This window comes from Cervus canadensis, chromosome 17, assembly GCF_019320065.1.
Source record: "Cervus canadensis isolate Bull #8, Minnesota chromosome 17, ASM1932006v1, whole genome shotgun sequence".
In the NCBI taxonomy this organism is placed as follows: domain Eukaryota; kingdom Metazoa; phylum Chordata; class Mammalia; order Artiodactyla; family Cervidae; genus Cervus; species Cervus canadensis.
In genome coordinates, this window is record NC_057402.1 from 51,563,969 (window position 1) to 51,579,801 (window position 15,833).

The window sequence follows — 15,833 nt, forward strand, 5'->3', positions numbered from 1 at the left end:
CCTCTGTCCATGGGGATTCTCCAGGCAAGAATACTGGAGTGGGTTGCTATGTCCTCCTCCAGGGGATCTTCCCAACCCAGGGAATGAACCTAGGCCTCCCGCATTGCTGGCAGATTCTTTACCAGCTGAGCCACCAGGAAGTGATGCTGCTGCTGCTGCTAAGTCGCTTCAGTCGTGTCCAACTCTGTGCGGCCCCATGGACCGCAGCCCACCAGGCCTCCGTCTGTGGGATTTTCCAGGCAAAGTACTGGACTGGGGTGCCATTGTCGTCTCTGGGGAAGTGATGAGGTGACTGCAGTTAGAGTTGCACAATAGAAATAGAGCATCTAACTAAGATAGAAATACTAAAAGGGAAAACTAAAGTGAATAGAGTGTATACAATAATTTAATTAAAGACATTGATTAATGAAGAAGAAGGTAGGAAAATGATAAACAGACAATGAAAAATGGGACAGAAAACAAATTCCTAAAAGTTTGAAAATTACACTTCAAATAATCCTATGGATCAAGGAAATCACAGTCTACATTAGATAATAGTTTAAACTGAACAAAAACGTATATGGAACATATTAAAATTGGTTCAGTTCAGTGGTGTAAACAAATCAGTGTTTATAGAGGGAAGTTTATAGGATATTAAAACTCAATAATCTAAGTTTCTATTCGAAGACCGGCAAGGAGTAACACAAAAGAAAGGAAAACCATCCAGTCACCAAAATCAGGAATGAAAAATGAGACATCACTGCAGCTAATAATTTTGAAAACTTAAATGAAGTGGATAAAGTCCTTGAAAAGTAATAGTTTAACAAAGCTGAAAGAAGAAGAAATAGAAAATCTGAGTAGTCACATGGCTAATAAAATAATTGAACTTAATGAAAAACCTCACAATAAAAACTTTAAGCTCTAATAGTTTCACTGATGACTTTCCCCCAATGTTTAAGAAAGGATACACAATCTACACAAACTGTTCCAGATAAAAGAAATGAGAAAAACTTTTCAGCTTGTATATGAGGCCAGCACAACCTTCCTATAAAAACTTGACAGGGACATTATAAAAGCAGAATACTAATTTAACATCCCTCATGAACGTAGAATATTTTTAATATAAAAATTTAAGATATCAAATCAAATCCAGTTATATATAAAATATGATATCATGGAGTTTATTTGAGGAATATAAAAGTGGTTTAACATTCAAAAGTCAATGAATGGAATTACCCATATGAGTTGAATAAAGGAGTAAAACTACGGTTATCTCAATGGAGGCAAAAAAACTTTTGACAAAATTCTACATATTTATTATGAGAAGTTCTTTCATCTGATAAAGTTTTTAACAATGGCTAGCTAACATCATACTTAGGAGAAGGCAATGGCACCCCCCTCCAGTACTCTTGCCTGGAAAATCCCATGGATGGAGGAGCCTGGTAGGCTGTGGTCCATGGGGTCCATAAGAGTCGGACATGACTGAGCGACTTCACTTTCACTTTTCACTTTCACACATTGGAGAAGGAAATGGCAACCCACTCCAGTGTTCTCGCCTGGAGAATCCCAGGGATGGGGGAGCCTGGTGGGCTGCCATCTATGGGATCACACAGAGTCGGACACGACTGAAGTGACTTAGCAGCAACATCATACTTAAGGGTAAAAAATGCTTTTTTGTAAAATTAAGAATAAGATAAGGCTCTTCATTATCACTTTTATAATTAAAATATGTAATAGTATGAAGACTTTCCCCCTGAATATGAATAAAACCAGATATCCAGTACCACCACTTTATTTTTAAAAAACCTTTAATTTTATATTGGAGTACAGCCGGTTAACAATGTTGTGATAGTTTCAGGTGGACAGCCAAGGGACTCGGCCATACATATGCATGGATCCATTCTCCCCTAAGCCCGCTTCCTATGGAGGCTGCCACATAACATTGAGCAGAGTTCCCTGTGCTACACAGTAGGCCCTTGTTGGTTATTCATTTTAAATATAGAGCTTCAGTACCACTTTAATTCAATGTTGTCTGAGAGGTCCTAACCAGAATCCTCAAGCAAGAAGTTTAGATACCAGATATAAGCATTGATGGACTTCCCTGGTGGTCCAGTGGTAAAGAATCCCCCTGCCAATGCAGGAGACAGAGGTTCGAACTCTGGTCCGGTAAGACACCCTGCACTAGGAAATGGCAACCCGTTCCAGCATTCTTGCCTGGAAAATTCCATGCACAGCGGAACCTGGCAAGCTGTATAGCCCATGGGGTCGCAAAGAGTCCACACGACCGAGCAGGCACGCACTATCCGAGGATTCACCTTCCCAGGAATTCAAGTCGTGCCCTCCAAAGTGTCTTAGTTTGGGGCTGATGAAAGGGAGTGTGGAGTGCATAGCGCCCCCTGGTGCGGGGCGCGGTGGAGAGCGCGAAAGAGATGCCAGTCATCAGTAGGTGATGAAACTCGAAACTCGAGGAATAAGAAGTTTAGCGTGTATTGCTCTGCAAATCCAGAGAGCCTGGGTCCCTAGCTGGGTCCCCTGCCCATCAAGCTATCCCAAACACTCCATCTTAAATCAAAAGGGGATTTAGAAGCGAGAAGAGGTGGCCGCCGCCAATGCCTTTAATGCCCAGGCCGGGAAGAAAGCCGGTTAGGATCTGATCCCGCTGAGTAGAGGACCCAGGAGCCTCCCGCCCTGGGTGCTCGGAGTGGCGGGGGCGCGCTGCGCGCTGCGGCGGCGCGGGCGCCGTGATGCAGGTGTGACACCCGCGGACTCCTGCCTCCGCCGGGATCGCCCCAGCGCCGCGTTCTCCCGAGCAGCCGGCCGGGCCACCGGGACGGACACCGCTCCGCCCGCACCCGGAGGCGGCCGCGTGCGGATTTCCCACCCAGGTAGGGGACGGCATTGCTCGCTCCTGTGCGTGCAGACCCGGCCGGGGGCGCGGAGCCCGCGCGACCCTGGGGGCTCCCAGGCTCACATGCCTGGGCTGAAATGTACACGCTGCTACCTCTGAATGTTGTTTATAGTAAATGGCACAAAAGACAAGGGAGAGTCTTGGAAAGCTGGCGCAGAAAAGCAAGCACTTGCCTGCTGCGCGGGGTTGCGCGCCTCTTTGAAGGGGGCATCCCCAAGGGCTGTTTTTAAATCCTATTTGAACTGTTAGCGCCATACATAGTTTTGCAACTTAGGCTACTGACGTTGATAACTCCCTTTCCATAAGCTTCCTAGTCACCCCTTTTAGTTTCAGTTCTTTCCAATTAGATGGATTGTGTGTGTGTTGAATGATGTTGTTTTTGGTTTGTTCTTAAAGGACAGATCGAAACCAGGCTTTCACCTGGTACCTCTGGGTTGGGTTTTGTGAGTGTGTATTTGTGTGTGTGGAGGGCGCCCTCCGCGGACGTGGGAGCCGTTTCTTAGGTACGCGGAGAGGATTTGTTTATAGATGGATTTTAGCGCAAGGAAAAGAACATGATTTGTTCTGCAGGGATGGGTGAGCGGGTGCGTTTAGCCAGGGAGGAGTGAGGCACTGCCGTTTCCTCCGCAGACGGGTGTTAGCTATATCTGCTGTCCAGGGTTCAGCCCCGCTGCTGAAACACGATCCTTAAACCAGAAAGCACAGATGCAGACTAGCTCCTTTTAAAGGTAACTTAACCTCGGTGTCTGGGGCTCTGGTAAGAGCAGACCGGTAGGGTGGGGTGGGGTGGGAGACTGGGGTGGGGTGTGTGCTCAGTTTTTAAAAAGCTTGTTCAGAAGCAAATGCGGGTGGTTTTGGGGTTCAGGGAGTGGCAGGTGAGGAATAGGAAGTCGACACCTACAGGGGAGAGTTGGGTATCCTGGCCAGCTCAGTGATCCTTCTGGTCTACCCTGGTCTCTTCTGTTTCTGCTTCTTGCCCTTTCCGGAAGAGGTCACTTACCCTGCTTGCTACAGTGGGTGCAGCAAACACAGTACAGGCTCACTCTGCATCTTTCTTGAGTCAGCAAATACTGGTCGAGCACCTAGGATGTGACAGAGGCTGGATTAACCCTGGAGGAGCGCAGAGGGGACGAAAACAAAGTCCATTTCCCCAGAAGCTCACATCTGGTGGACAAGAAACACCTGTAATGATGAGGTGTGATAAGTTCAGCAATGTAGATGTGGAATGAGTGGTGGGAGCGGGAAGAGAGGAATTAATGTGGCAGTGATTTTTTTTTAAATGAAGCGCTCCTAGGTGAGGCATTACATGAATTTCAGTAGAAACAGGGTCCCTCTCTAGGTCCTTCGGTCTGTGAATAACCCCCATCCATCTCCCCATCATCAGCATCAAGGCTGCCGTATGTGCAGAGCTCTGTACGTTACAGCAGGGTTGGCGTTTGCAGTATGTGACCAGATACCAGTAGACACAGGCATAGGATGACAACCAGGAGAAAAGAGTGTCCTATGCAGGAGGTCAAGCTTTTTGTTTCTTTAATGGATCATTTTCCTAAGTTCTAGGACCAGTACTTCACAAAGGCAAGGGTTCTGGATAGTTCTGAGGCATTCTCAGAGCAGATGAACTTCTGCCTTCATCCCCTTTGGGTCCCTGACCTGTCTGTGCTTGTCCCAGCTCAGTTCGAAAGGAAAGCTCTGAACTTGGATGTCTCTAAATGGATGGAATAAAGGAAATCTAAAGCTATTCTAACCAGTGTGCTCTGGGAAATAAAAATCCAATCTGACGGATTTTTTTTCCCCCTGGACAAAATCTATGGTGGGTGATAGAAAAATGGTAGAATGAAGAGCTCTTGCATTATACATGTTGCCAGAGATGCGTCTTACATGCGTCTTGTAACCTAAACCATCACTAAGGTATTTGAAAAGCAGATTGGCACACTTCAAGGAGTGTGGGTTTTGATACTCAAACAGACCTAGGTAAGTGTCTTGTGCAGGTTTCTTAGCCTCGCTTTGAGCTTTGGGTTCCTGAGCTGTAAAATGGAGATAACAATGGAGTTCTTATAATATAATTACATCATAAGTGCTTAAAAGTATGTGTTTATTGGGAAATGATCATCATATATAAGTTGCTTGACACAAAGTAGGTGCTTAAGAAATGGCAGTTCATTCATTGAGTACCTACTATGTGTCAGGAATTGCTCTATGTGTGGGGACACAGAATTGAATTAAATAAACTCCCTCAAGGAGCTTACCTTGTGTGTGTGTGTAAGATAATGGACACATAAATAGTGAGATAATGATGCATTATAGTGGAGAGAAATAAAGCAGAGTAAGAGGAATGGGGAGTCTTGTCAGAGGGTGGGGTGAGGATTGTTGTTGTTTAATATAGCCTGGTCAGGGAAGACTTTGCTGATGAGTGACATTTGACTGGGCCCCTGGGGAAGTGAGGAGCGGGCCAGGCAGATGTCTGAGGAAGAGCATTCTGGGCAGTGTAGCAGCACCTGCAAAACCCTGAAGCAGGAGGGAGGTGTGTTCATAAGAAAATCCAGGAAGAAGTCCAGTGGGAAAAAAAAAAAAAAGAAGTCCAGTGGGGTTGTGGGTGAGTGAGCGAGGGGAGCAGCAGTAGGATTTGAGGTCAGAGGGTAAGCCGGCAGGGTCACTGGGGTATTGCCTCTCATGATTTCTATTTGTTGCTAAGATTAATATCCTGAGCTCTTGTGGCAGGAATTGGCTGACATCCTGCACTCGATGTTTAGAAGAAGGCTGGTTGGGAGACATAGGTTCCTGGGTCACTCAGCCTGAGCAAATGCAGGCAGCAGAGGCATAAATCTTTCCAAGGTGACGAGAAGCTCAGTGCAAAACAGTGTTCAGCAATCTTTCATCCAGATCAAGGACTGTTTTCGGGCTTCTTTTGAACCTTTCCCCCGCAATGAAAGAAAGGGCCACCTTTAGTGAATAGTCCTGCAGGTATTGTCCTTGCTAGTTTTTAGTCTGTATTCTTTGAGGATGAAAGTAGTTTCTATGGCTATGGAAAGATGTTAGAATCAACTGGAAATACACTGACTGTTGGTGTACCATGGGATGCATGTACATGATATTATATGGTGCACTTATTTGAGACTACCATCTTGTAGGCTGAATACAATGACCACAATTTGCGGCTCTGCCCCTCTGGGACTTCGTTCCTCTAAAGCGGGGGTCCTCTACCTCTGGGATCTAATGCCTGATGATCTGAGATGGAGCTGATGTAATAGTAATAGGAATAAAGTGCACAATGAATGTAATGAGCTTGAATCATCCTGAAACCATCTCTCCCCTGCCTGGTCCATGGAAAAACTGTCTTCCACGAAACTGGTCCCTGGTGCCAAAAAGATTGGGGACTGTTGCTCTAAAGAGCATGGTTTCGGCAGACTTATTGTTACCAAAGGGGAGAGTGTGAGGGGAGGGAGGACAGATAAATTAGAAGTTTGGGGTTAAAATACACACATTGGGTTTCCCAGGTGGCGCTAATGGTAAAGAATCCATCTGCAAGGCAGGAGATGCAGGAGACGCGGGTTTTATCCCTGAGTTGGGAAGATCCCTTGGAGGAGGGCACAGCATCCCACTCCAGTATGTTTGCCTGGAGAATCCCATGGGCAAAGGAGCCTGGCGGGCTGCAGTCCATGGGGCTGCAAAGAGGTGGACACGACTGAGCGACTGAGCACACACACACACTATTACACATAAAATAGATAAACAACAAAGACCTACTGCATAGCACAGGGAACTGCATTCAGTATCTTGTAATAACCTATAATGGAAAAGAATCTGAAAGAATATATATGTATTATATGTGTCTGATAGAATCACTTTGATATACACTTGAAATCAACCGGACCCAATTAAAAAAAAGTAAAAGAGCATGGTTTTGGGGATTTGAGAGCTTCCCCCAATGACTGACCCTAGTGCTGTGGGATTGTTGCAATGTGTTTCGTGGATAGAAATGGGGTTGGATGCCTGAGAACCTGGTCAAAGTTTCTGTGAAACAGGATGTGACAAGGTTGGGTCCTGGCTGGGTGGCTAGCTGGGTGTCCCCCAAGTCACCCCTTTAGAAGGTGACTTTCACCTCTGTGGAATTTTTTCCATCTGAGGTCTTGCTGCCTCAGAAAACCAATCTGTCCCTCTGGGCTACATCCCAGTGACCTTGCTCACCCCAGTCTGTGAATTTACAATGGCTGGGACCCTGTGTGGCATGGCAGGGTGTCTTCTTCTTGCAGATCCCCTTGGTGACAACCACATCACAAGGAGAAGCTTTCCTGATGAGCACATATTCAGAGCAGAGCAGCTGAGATGCCCCCCCTGCGGGCTGATCACATACATTAGGGCTGACCTTACCAAGGGGACTGCAGGACAAACCTCCCCACAACTTAGTGGCTTAAGACAGCAACCATTTCTCATTTTCTCACGTGTCTATGGGCTGGCCCGGCAGTTCTTTAGGTCCGAGTTGGGCTTGATTCATCCCAGCTGGGTTTGTTCATGTGATTTTTGTCTGCTGTTGGAGTGGCTGAGAGCTGGCTGCTTAAGGGTGGCCTTAGCCGGGGGAACTTGGCTCTGCTCCGGGTAGTACCACATCTTCCAACAGGCTAGCCTAACATGTTCACATGGTAGCCCTGGAATCCAGGGGAGAGTAGAAACCTGCCTGACCTCTTGAGGTCTAAACTTATGCTTGGCACACTGCTGTTTCATCTTTGTCTATTGACAAAAGTAAGTCACAAGGCCAGCCCAGAGTGAAGGTGTAGAGTCTGCCTGCAATGTAGGAGACCAGAGTTTGATCCCTGGGTCAGGAAGATCCCCTGGAGAAGGGAATGGCTACCCGCTCCAGTATGCTTGCCTGGAGAATCCCATGGACAGAGGAGCCTGGCGGACTGCAGTCCAGGGGGCTGCAAAGGGTTGGACATGACTGAGTGACTGACACTTTCTCTTTAAGTCACAAGGCCAGTCCAGAGTGAAGGTGTAGGGAATAGAAAACACTTAAAAAAACTATTTACTCATTTGGCTGTGCCAGGCCTTAGATACAGCACGTGGTATCTTTGACCTTTGTTGTGGCATGTAGGGTCTAGTTGCCTGACCAGGGATCGAACCTGGGCCCCCTGCATTGGGAGCGCAGAGTCTTAGCTGCTGAACCACCAGGCAAGTCCCTGGAGTACACTGCTTGATGGGAGGTGCTACGAAGGCGCGCTGCAGAGAGCACGGATATGGAGGGAGGAGGGAGATTGGACTGTCTTTGCATTCAGTCTACCATAGGGACGTTAATATTTAAAGTTCCCTTGACTAAGGCTCCATTTTTCCCAAATTCTGCTTTAATGGACAATGCCTGAAACTTGCCCTTTTCTTTTTCTCTGTTCTGTTTCCATAGCTGATCAGCTTCAGACATATGAATCTTTAGATAGCCATTTATCCACCAAATATTTACTGAGTGTTCCCTACATGTCAGGCATGGGCTTCCCAAGGTGGCACAGTGGTAAAGAATCTGCCTGCCAATGAAGAATGCACAAGAGACGCAGGTTCAATCCCTGGGTTGGGAAGATCCCCTGGAGGAGGAAATGGCAACCCGTTCCAGTATTCTGTGCCTAGAAAATCCCATGGACAGAGGAGCCTGGTGGGCTACAGTCTATGGGGTCACACAGAGTCAGACATGACTGAGCAACACGCACACATACAAACATGTGCAGCGGTCAAGGTAGCAAAGTCCATCCTCATGATGCATTCATTCTAGTTGGGGAGATGGTATGTAAATAAGTAAATATGTATTATGTGATGAGAGGACATCAAGTAGGGAGAGCAGGATGAGGAGTGCCTGGTTGAGTGAATGAGGAGCAGGGTGAAGGAAGGGGTGGGAGTGGTCAGGGTGACATGAAGAAATATCCCAGATGGATATTTGGGGAAGGACCCTTCTAGGTAGGGAAAGTGACAAGTGCAAAGGCCGCGAGGGCATAGTGTACTGGTGTATTCTGGGAACAGAAAGGGCATTCATGTAGAGAGGGTGAGGATGGAGGAGGTGAGATCAGACAAATCGCTGAGAGCTGGGTAATACAAGGTCATCTAGGGCCTTGTGTGGACTGTGGCTTTTACTCTGAGTGTGATGGGAAGCCAGAGGAGAAGTTTGAGCACTTGCTGACATTATCTGATTTATTTATTTATTTATTTTCATTATCTGATTTAAATTTTACAGTGATTACCTGAACTTTAGACCTTAGAATAGATTTTTAGAGTTAAGGGTGAAAACAGGGAGATAAAGTCAGAAGGCTACTGCAGTGATCCAGGCAAGAGATGATGGTGGTTTGGACCAGGGTAGTTAGGGGTGATGGTGAAAAGTCATCAAATTATGGATATATTGCTCTAGGGATTCAAGGATGACTCCACATATTTTGACCTGAGCGACTAGAAAGAGTGGCCCTTTACTGAAATGGAGAAGGAAGAGTAGTGGACTTTAACTGGACTCCAATGGGAGATGTTAATTTGATAGTTATATGTGTGGGTCTAGAGTTGAAGGAGGAGGTCCTAGAAGGAGATATAAGCTTGAGTGTCGTTAGCATTTTTAATTTGTCCCTCCAGTGAGCCCAGAACCTTCTGTACCACCAGTGCCCTGCATGGTGCTTGGCACATAGTCTGTGCTCAGTGAGTATTTACTGAATGAGTGAATGGAGTCACTCAGTCACTGGAGGTGACTGTGGATCTTTGTTCCAGTGGGTCTTGAAGTGTAACTCCCTGAAGTTATTCTTTTTCTTTTTAAGGTCTCATGAGAGCCTTATTGTGGATCCCATGGACTAAAAACAGACTTTAAATGTGAAGGCTGCAATTGCTTATGTCTTATAGAAAACAATGTGTGATGACAAGTAAGAAGGAGAAACAAGTGGAAACCAAAAAATAGCTCATACTTTCAAAAAAGGAGACAAAATCCTGCGGGAGAGGAGGTTGAAATTCAGAGGTGTGATGTTCTTGGGTTATTATTGTACTCCTCTTAATTTAAGATTAAGCAGAAGCAGGAAAGAATCTTGAAAAAGGAAGATGTTTATTTAAATCGATTTTGTGCCAAATGAAAGAGTGTCACCAGCTTGCTTGAAAAATCCCACATCTACAGCATCTTGTGTAATCTGTTCCTGTTTATAAAAGGAGAGAAATCAGCAATAGTCTTATGGGAAAAGGGGAGGAACAGTTAAGGGGTTTAATTGGCGTGACTTTAATTGGAATGACTTCAATCTCAGACTCCAGGTGCTGACCATTTCCTCCCCATGGTGTGACTGAATATGTGTGAGTGTGAGTTTTATTTGCAGTGATATTAGAGGGGGTGGGAGTGAGGAAAAAAGGTAGGTGCTGCAATGGCAAATGGTTTCCTGTTTGTGTGGGTGTCTGTGAGAGAGAGAGAGACAGAGAGAGAGAGAGAGAAAGACAGAGAAAGAGACAGAGACAGAGAGAGAAGGAAAGGGACAACAGTGGGGAAAAAAAGAACTAAAGCTGAGAAGGAAATATGAGAAAGGGATATTAAGTTGGCCTCCGTTTGTACGTGTGGATACCAAGCTTGACCATGTTGGAGATTGGATGGAGCGGTGGGATTTGGGATCAAACAAAACTTGGTTTGAACTCCATCTTCCTTACTTTCTAGCTGTGTAAACCTTAGCCAGTTATTTAATTTCTCTGAGCCCTGGTTCCTTCAGTTATAAAATGATGATGGTGATGATGGTGGCAGTGATGGTGATGATGGTGTTGGTGGTGGTGAAAGTGATGATGGTAGTAGTAATAACACCCAAGTGGTCTGCGGTTTCCTTCATGCTCCTGCTCTTGGAAATATGTTGGTCTAAATACTAATTAAAGAATTACTGAGTGCACGCTTAGTCATCAGTTGTATCCGACTCTTTGTGGCCTCATGGACTGTAGCCCACCAGGTTTCTCTGTCCATGGGATTTTTCAGGCAAGAATACTGGAATGGGTTGTCATTTCCTCCTCCACAGGATCTTCCTGACCCAGGCATCAAACCCATGTCTTCTGTGGCTCCTGCTTTGCAGGTGGATTCTTTACCTGCTAATCCATCGAGGCTCCCCAAAGCATCACTACATCTAATGAAAGAATTGGAAATTCTAAGTGTAGAGAGAGTTTAGAACCTGTCGTTTAATGTTGCCAGTGCTGATGAGATTATTTGCATGAGGCCCATGGTGTTCAAAATGAGACAGGTGGATAATAATCAGACTTATGAGCTGGAGATTTCTGAGGTGCCTCAAAGGGAAACCAACCTTCCATCTCTGCAGTAGGCCAACCCCCCAGCTCAGCTCTGCATTGTCTCAGACTTTGTTAGAATTCCTTGATCAAAGTTTTTGAGTCATTTGGATTATGTAGGTGCAGAAACTCTCCATCAGATGCCTCTGGGTTTTGCTCCCATAAAATCTGCCCCATGATGTTTTCTACTGGAAAATCTGCTGTTTTTCCTGTTTCAGGTACATAGTAGGCACACAATACGAGTCTATTTGATTTCATGAATGAGTAAATGCTGTTGTGGTTGCTCGGTTGGCTGAGGCTCCTTGGGTTTTTTTTTTTTTTTTCATTTATTTTTATTAGTTGGAGGCTAATTATTTTACAATATTGTGGTTTTTGGCTCCTTGGTTTTTCCTCTTTGACCTGGACAAGACGTGATGTGTGAGAGATAGTGCTGAGTCTGCAGCATCTAGTAGGTATTCCGGAGAAGGCAATGGCAACCCACTCCAGTACTCTTGCCTGGAAAATCCCATGGACGGAGGAACCTGGTAGGCTGCAGTCCATGGAGTTGCAACGAGTCGGATGCGACTGAGCAACTTCACTTTCACTTTTCACTTTCATGCATTAGAGAAGGAAATGGCAACCCACTCCAGTGTTCTTGCCTGGAGAATCCCAGGGATGGGGGAGCCTGGTGGGCTGCAGTCTATGGGTCGCACAGAGTCGGACACGACTGAAGCAACTTAGCAGCAGCAGCAGCAGTAAGTATTCAGCAGCTAAGGGCTTCCCCGGTGGCACTAGTGGTAAGGAATCCGCCTGCCATTGTAGGAAACATGAAAGACGTGGGTTCGATCCCTGCGTTGGGGTCGGGAGGATCCCCTGGAGGAAGGCATAATAACCTACTCCAGTATTCTTGTCTGGAGGATCCCATGGACAGAGGAGCCTGGCAGGCTACAGTCCATGGAGTTGAAAAGAGTCGGACACAACTGAGTGAGGAACATACAACACACAGAAGTGAATGGTTTCTCTTTGTCCCACCTCCCTGCCTTTGCTGCCATTCTGGCCTCCTCTGGATCAAGGAGCATGGACTCAGTTTCCTCTTGGGGCTCTCAGAGGCATCAGGAGCAAAGACCAAAGCTCCCTTGCTGTCCTGACCATGGATTACAGTTCACCCATTGTGTCTCCTGCCCCAGTGAAAACCTGCACCATGGATTCCCTTCTTCAGCAGCCCATACTGAAGCCTGTGGTCCTATCAAGTTTCTCTGTTTCTATGGAAGCTCTTGCTCCACCCACTTCCTGTTTCCTTCAGTCTTTAGAGCTTGCTTCTGTCCAGGGCAGCAGTGGGGAGAGTAGCATTAACTTTTTTCTTTTCCCCAAAAGGCAACTGAAAATTCTCCCCTAACCAGGGACTGTGTGTGTGTGTACGTGTTATCGCTCAGTCGTGTCCGACTATTTGCGACCCCATGGAATGTAGCCTGCTAGGCTTCTCAATCCATGGAATTCTCCAGGCAAGAATGCTTGAGTGGGTTGCCATTCCCTTCTCCAGGGGATCTTCCCGACACAGGGATCAAACCCTGGTCTCCCATGTTGCAGACAGATTCTTTACTGTCTGAGCTACCAGGGAAGCCCAGTGACTCTGTAACCCCTCAGAAATAGAACTAAATTGAACTCTTTTAGGAGCTAGAACATATAGGCCATGTCTTCTTTTCCATTCCCACTTTATAGATGGGAAACCTGATGTACAGAGTGAGGAAATCATAGATGATGCAGGTACTCTTCGACAAGCGGTGGAACAACCTTATTTCTTTCTCTTCCCGTTCTACATAGATGCAGGAGAAGGTAATTTGGCCAGCCTTCTGGGGCCTTCTTGCATCACAGAGGTCCGGGTCTAGCAGTTGGCTGTTCAAGCTGGGAGCTGGGGACCATTAACAGCTTCATACATTAAACCCAGATGATGCATGTGTTGGCAGGAACTCTGGCACCTAAAAGTCACGTAAGCATGGGGGAGATGTGTGGTTTCAAGTCTATTTTCATGGCTCCCCATTACTGAAACCTGCCAATGAACACGTGTCTGTCCATCAGTACCTCCAAATGTACAAATTTGTTTTAATAAGTATTTCATAGGCAGGTTCCTTTGGCTTCCCTGGTGGCTTGGACAGTGAAGAATCTACCTGCAATGCAGGAGGCACAGGTTTGATACCTGGGTCTGGAAGATGCCCTGGTAAAGGGAACGGCAACCCACTCCGTTATTCTTGCCTGGAGAAGTCCCTGGACAGAGGAGCCTGAGGGGATAGTTCCATCCAGTCACAAAGAGTCAGACCCGACTGAGTGACTTTCACTTTCACTTTTCATAGGCAGTTTCCTTTTTGGGCCCAGAACAAGTTCAGGACAATGGAAGAACTTACTTGGACTAGAGGATCTTAGTGTTTCAGAGCTGAAGGGAGTGTAGGAATCTAAACTCGTACTAGGCAAAGACAGGAGCTGAGTCTAGAGAAGGAAATTACTTGTTTAAGGTCCTACAGTCAGTGAACACTAGAGAGAGCCCAAGACAGGCCTGCAGAAACTAAGTTCATCCGATGGTAGGGAGCAAGAGAGACCACGATCACAGCAGCGTTATTTACAAGGTGTGGAAGCAACCTAAGTGTCCATCAGCGATGAATGGATAAAGAAGCTGTGTGTGGTACAAACATACAGTGGAATACTACTCAGTCACAGAAACAAATGAAATTTTGCCATTCGCAACAACGTGGGTGGACTTGGAGGGTATTATGCTTGGAGAAATAAGTCAGCCAGAGAAAGGCCAATACTGTATGGTATCATTTATATGTGGAATCTAAGAAAGAAAAGCAGCTAGTGAATATAGCCGAAAAGAAACAGACTCACAGATACAGAGAACAAAGGAGTGGTCACCAGTGGGGAGAGGGAAGTGGGAAGAGGCCAGAGAGGGGTAAGGGATTAAGAGGTACAAACTTCTGGGCATAAAATAAACAAGCTACAAGGGTATGTATTGTGCAGCATAGGGAATATGGCCAATACTTTATAATAACTGTCAATGGAGTATAAGCTTTAAAAATTGTGGATCACTGTGCTGTGTTCCTGAAATTTATATAATCTTGTACACTGCCTGTACCTCAATTAGAAAAATTAAGAAAAAAAGAGAGCACAGGAAATGAGGCCTGGGTGCCCTTCATGCTGAGAAACCCTCTGCAACATGACGGCTGGTTCCCCCAGGCAGCTGAGAGCCTGGGCGGCTCCCCTGCAGCTTCCTCCGAGAGATCCTCTGGGGGCTTCCCCTGCCGGTGACCCAAGCGCAGGCCCAGAGAGCGGAGCTCCTGGTCTGCCCGTGGCCCCTGCTCTCCTGCCAGGCGCAGGCTCTGACCGTGGCCTCCTGTCTGATCGGGGGCGCAGCAGATGGTGCCAATCGGAGCCCAGCTGGCACGTGGGCGGCTCTGAGGGAGCAGACACGGCTTGGCGGGGAGGGGCCTGCTCCAGAGTCCCGGGCGCCCCCCAGGACAGGGCTAAAGAGGTCACGGCCACGTCAGGAGCTCCTGACCTTGGCCCTGGAGGGCTGAAGGGACTCAGTTCCACTCCTGCGCACCCCCCCACCAGGATGAGTGATGAAGGCAGCCCACCTATGGTTGCTTAAGTGTCTGTGGGTTACAGGCGGCTGCTTTGAGTATTTTTCAGCAAAGCATAAAAATTAAGCTTGAAGGAAAGCGACGATCTGGGAAAGAAGAGTAAACGTGATAGCTTCAAAATTAAAGTGATAGTACAGGGAACTCTTGCTTAATGTTATGTGGCAGCCTGGATGGGAGGGGAGCCTGGGGGAGAATGAATACATGTACACCTGTGGCTGGGACCCTTTGCTGTCCGCTTGAAACTATTACAACATTGTCAGTTGGTTACGCTCCAATATAAAACGAAAAGTTCAAAAATGAAAGTAGCTGTGGAGTGATGATGAGGTTGATTAGAAAGGGTCAGAGCAGAGACTTCCCTGGTGATCCAGTGAAGCTTAGGGCTCCAAGCTTCCAGTGCTGGGAGCCTGGGTTTGATTCTTGGTTGGAGAACTTAGATCCCACAAGCTGCAACTGAAAAAGTCCTGTATGTGGCAACTAAGGCCTGGTGCAGTCAAATAAATAAAAAATAGATATTAAAGAAAGACAAAAAAAGAGAAAGGGTCAGAGCAGTATGGAAACAGGATGGGATGCTGAGCTGAGCTCTCCTTTCACTCCCCACGATGGGTGACTTTGTCTTCACTTGGGGGTCCCGGCCCATCTCTGGCAGAGAAGCTGTGCCAGGCTCCCCGCCTTACATCGAGGGGTTGGGGGCCTCCTGTCTCCACAGTGACGCAGTGTGGGGGACCAGGTGGAGCTCTCACAGACCAGGTTATTCCCATCAGGTTTCTCAGGTTCGTCCATGTCACGGCCGGCTTGATGTCCTGGGACTCTTAGCTCATTTTCTCCAGGCATGTAAGGTCTCTTCTGGCTGGCTTGACCTTCTGATTACTCCTGGATTCTTGAGCTTCTTAGAGAGGGTAGAGAAAACAAAGAGTCCTGGAGTCAGTCTCTCCTGGGTTCCCGGCCTGGCCTTACTTCTTACTCAGTTGAGATCTTGGGTGAGTCATTTAGCAATGCTGGGCCTCGGTCTTCCAATCAGTAAAATGGGAATGGTGATGGTCTTACCTACTCCGTAGAGTCACTGATGGCAGATACGATTAGATGCTGCATCC

General features: G+C 46.8%; 1 protein-coding gene across 4 annotated transcripts in view; it reads left to right on the forward strand.

Annotated features, from left to right (window-relative positions):
* Nucleotides 1-2,496: 2,496 nt before the first annotated feature.
* SV2B (synaptic vesicle glycoprotein 2B) overlaps nt 2,497-15,833 on the forward strand; it is a 243,136-nt gene continuing 229,799 nt past the window's right edge. For 2 of the 4 annotated variants that reach the window (XM_043434488.1, XM_043434485.1), the window contains exon 1: nt 2,497-2,864. The gene's annotated coding sequence lies outside the window, so the exon portion shown is untranslated. Of the gene's footprint in view, nt 2,865-3,428; nt 3,616-15,833 lie in introns of those variants that run through there. The other 2 variants (XM_043434486.1, XM_043434487.1) reach the window with 2 other exon arrangements.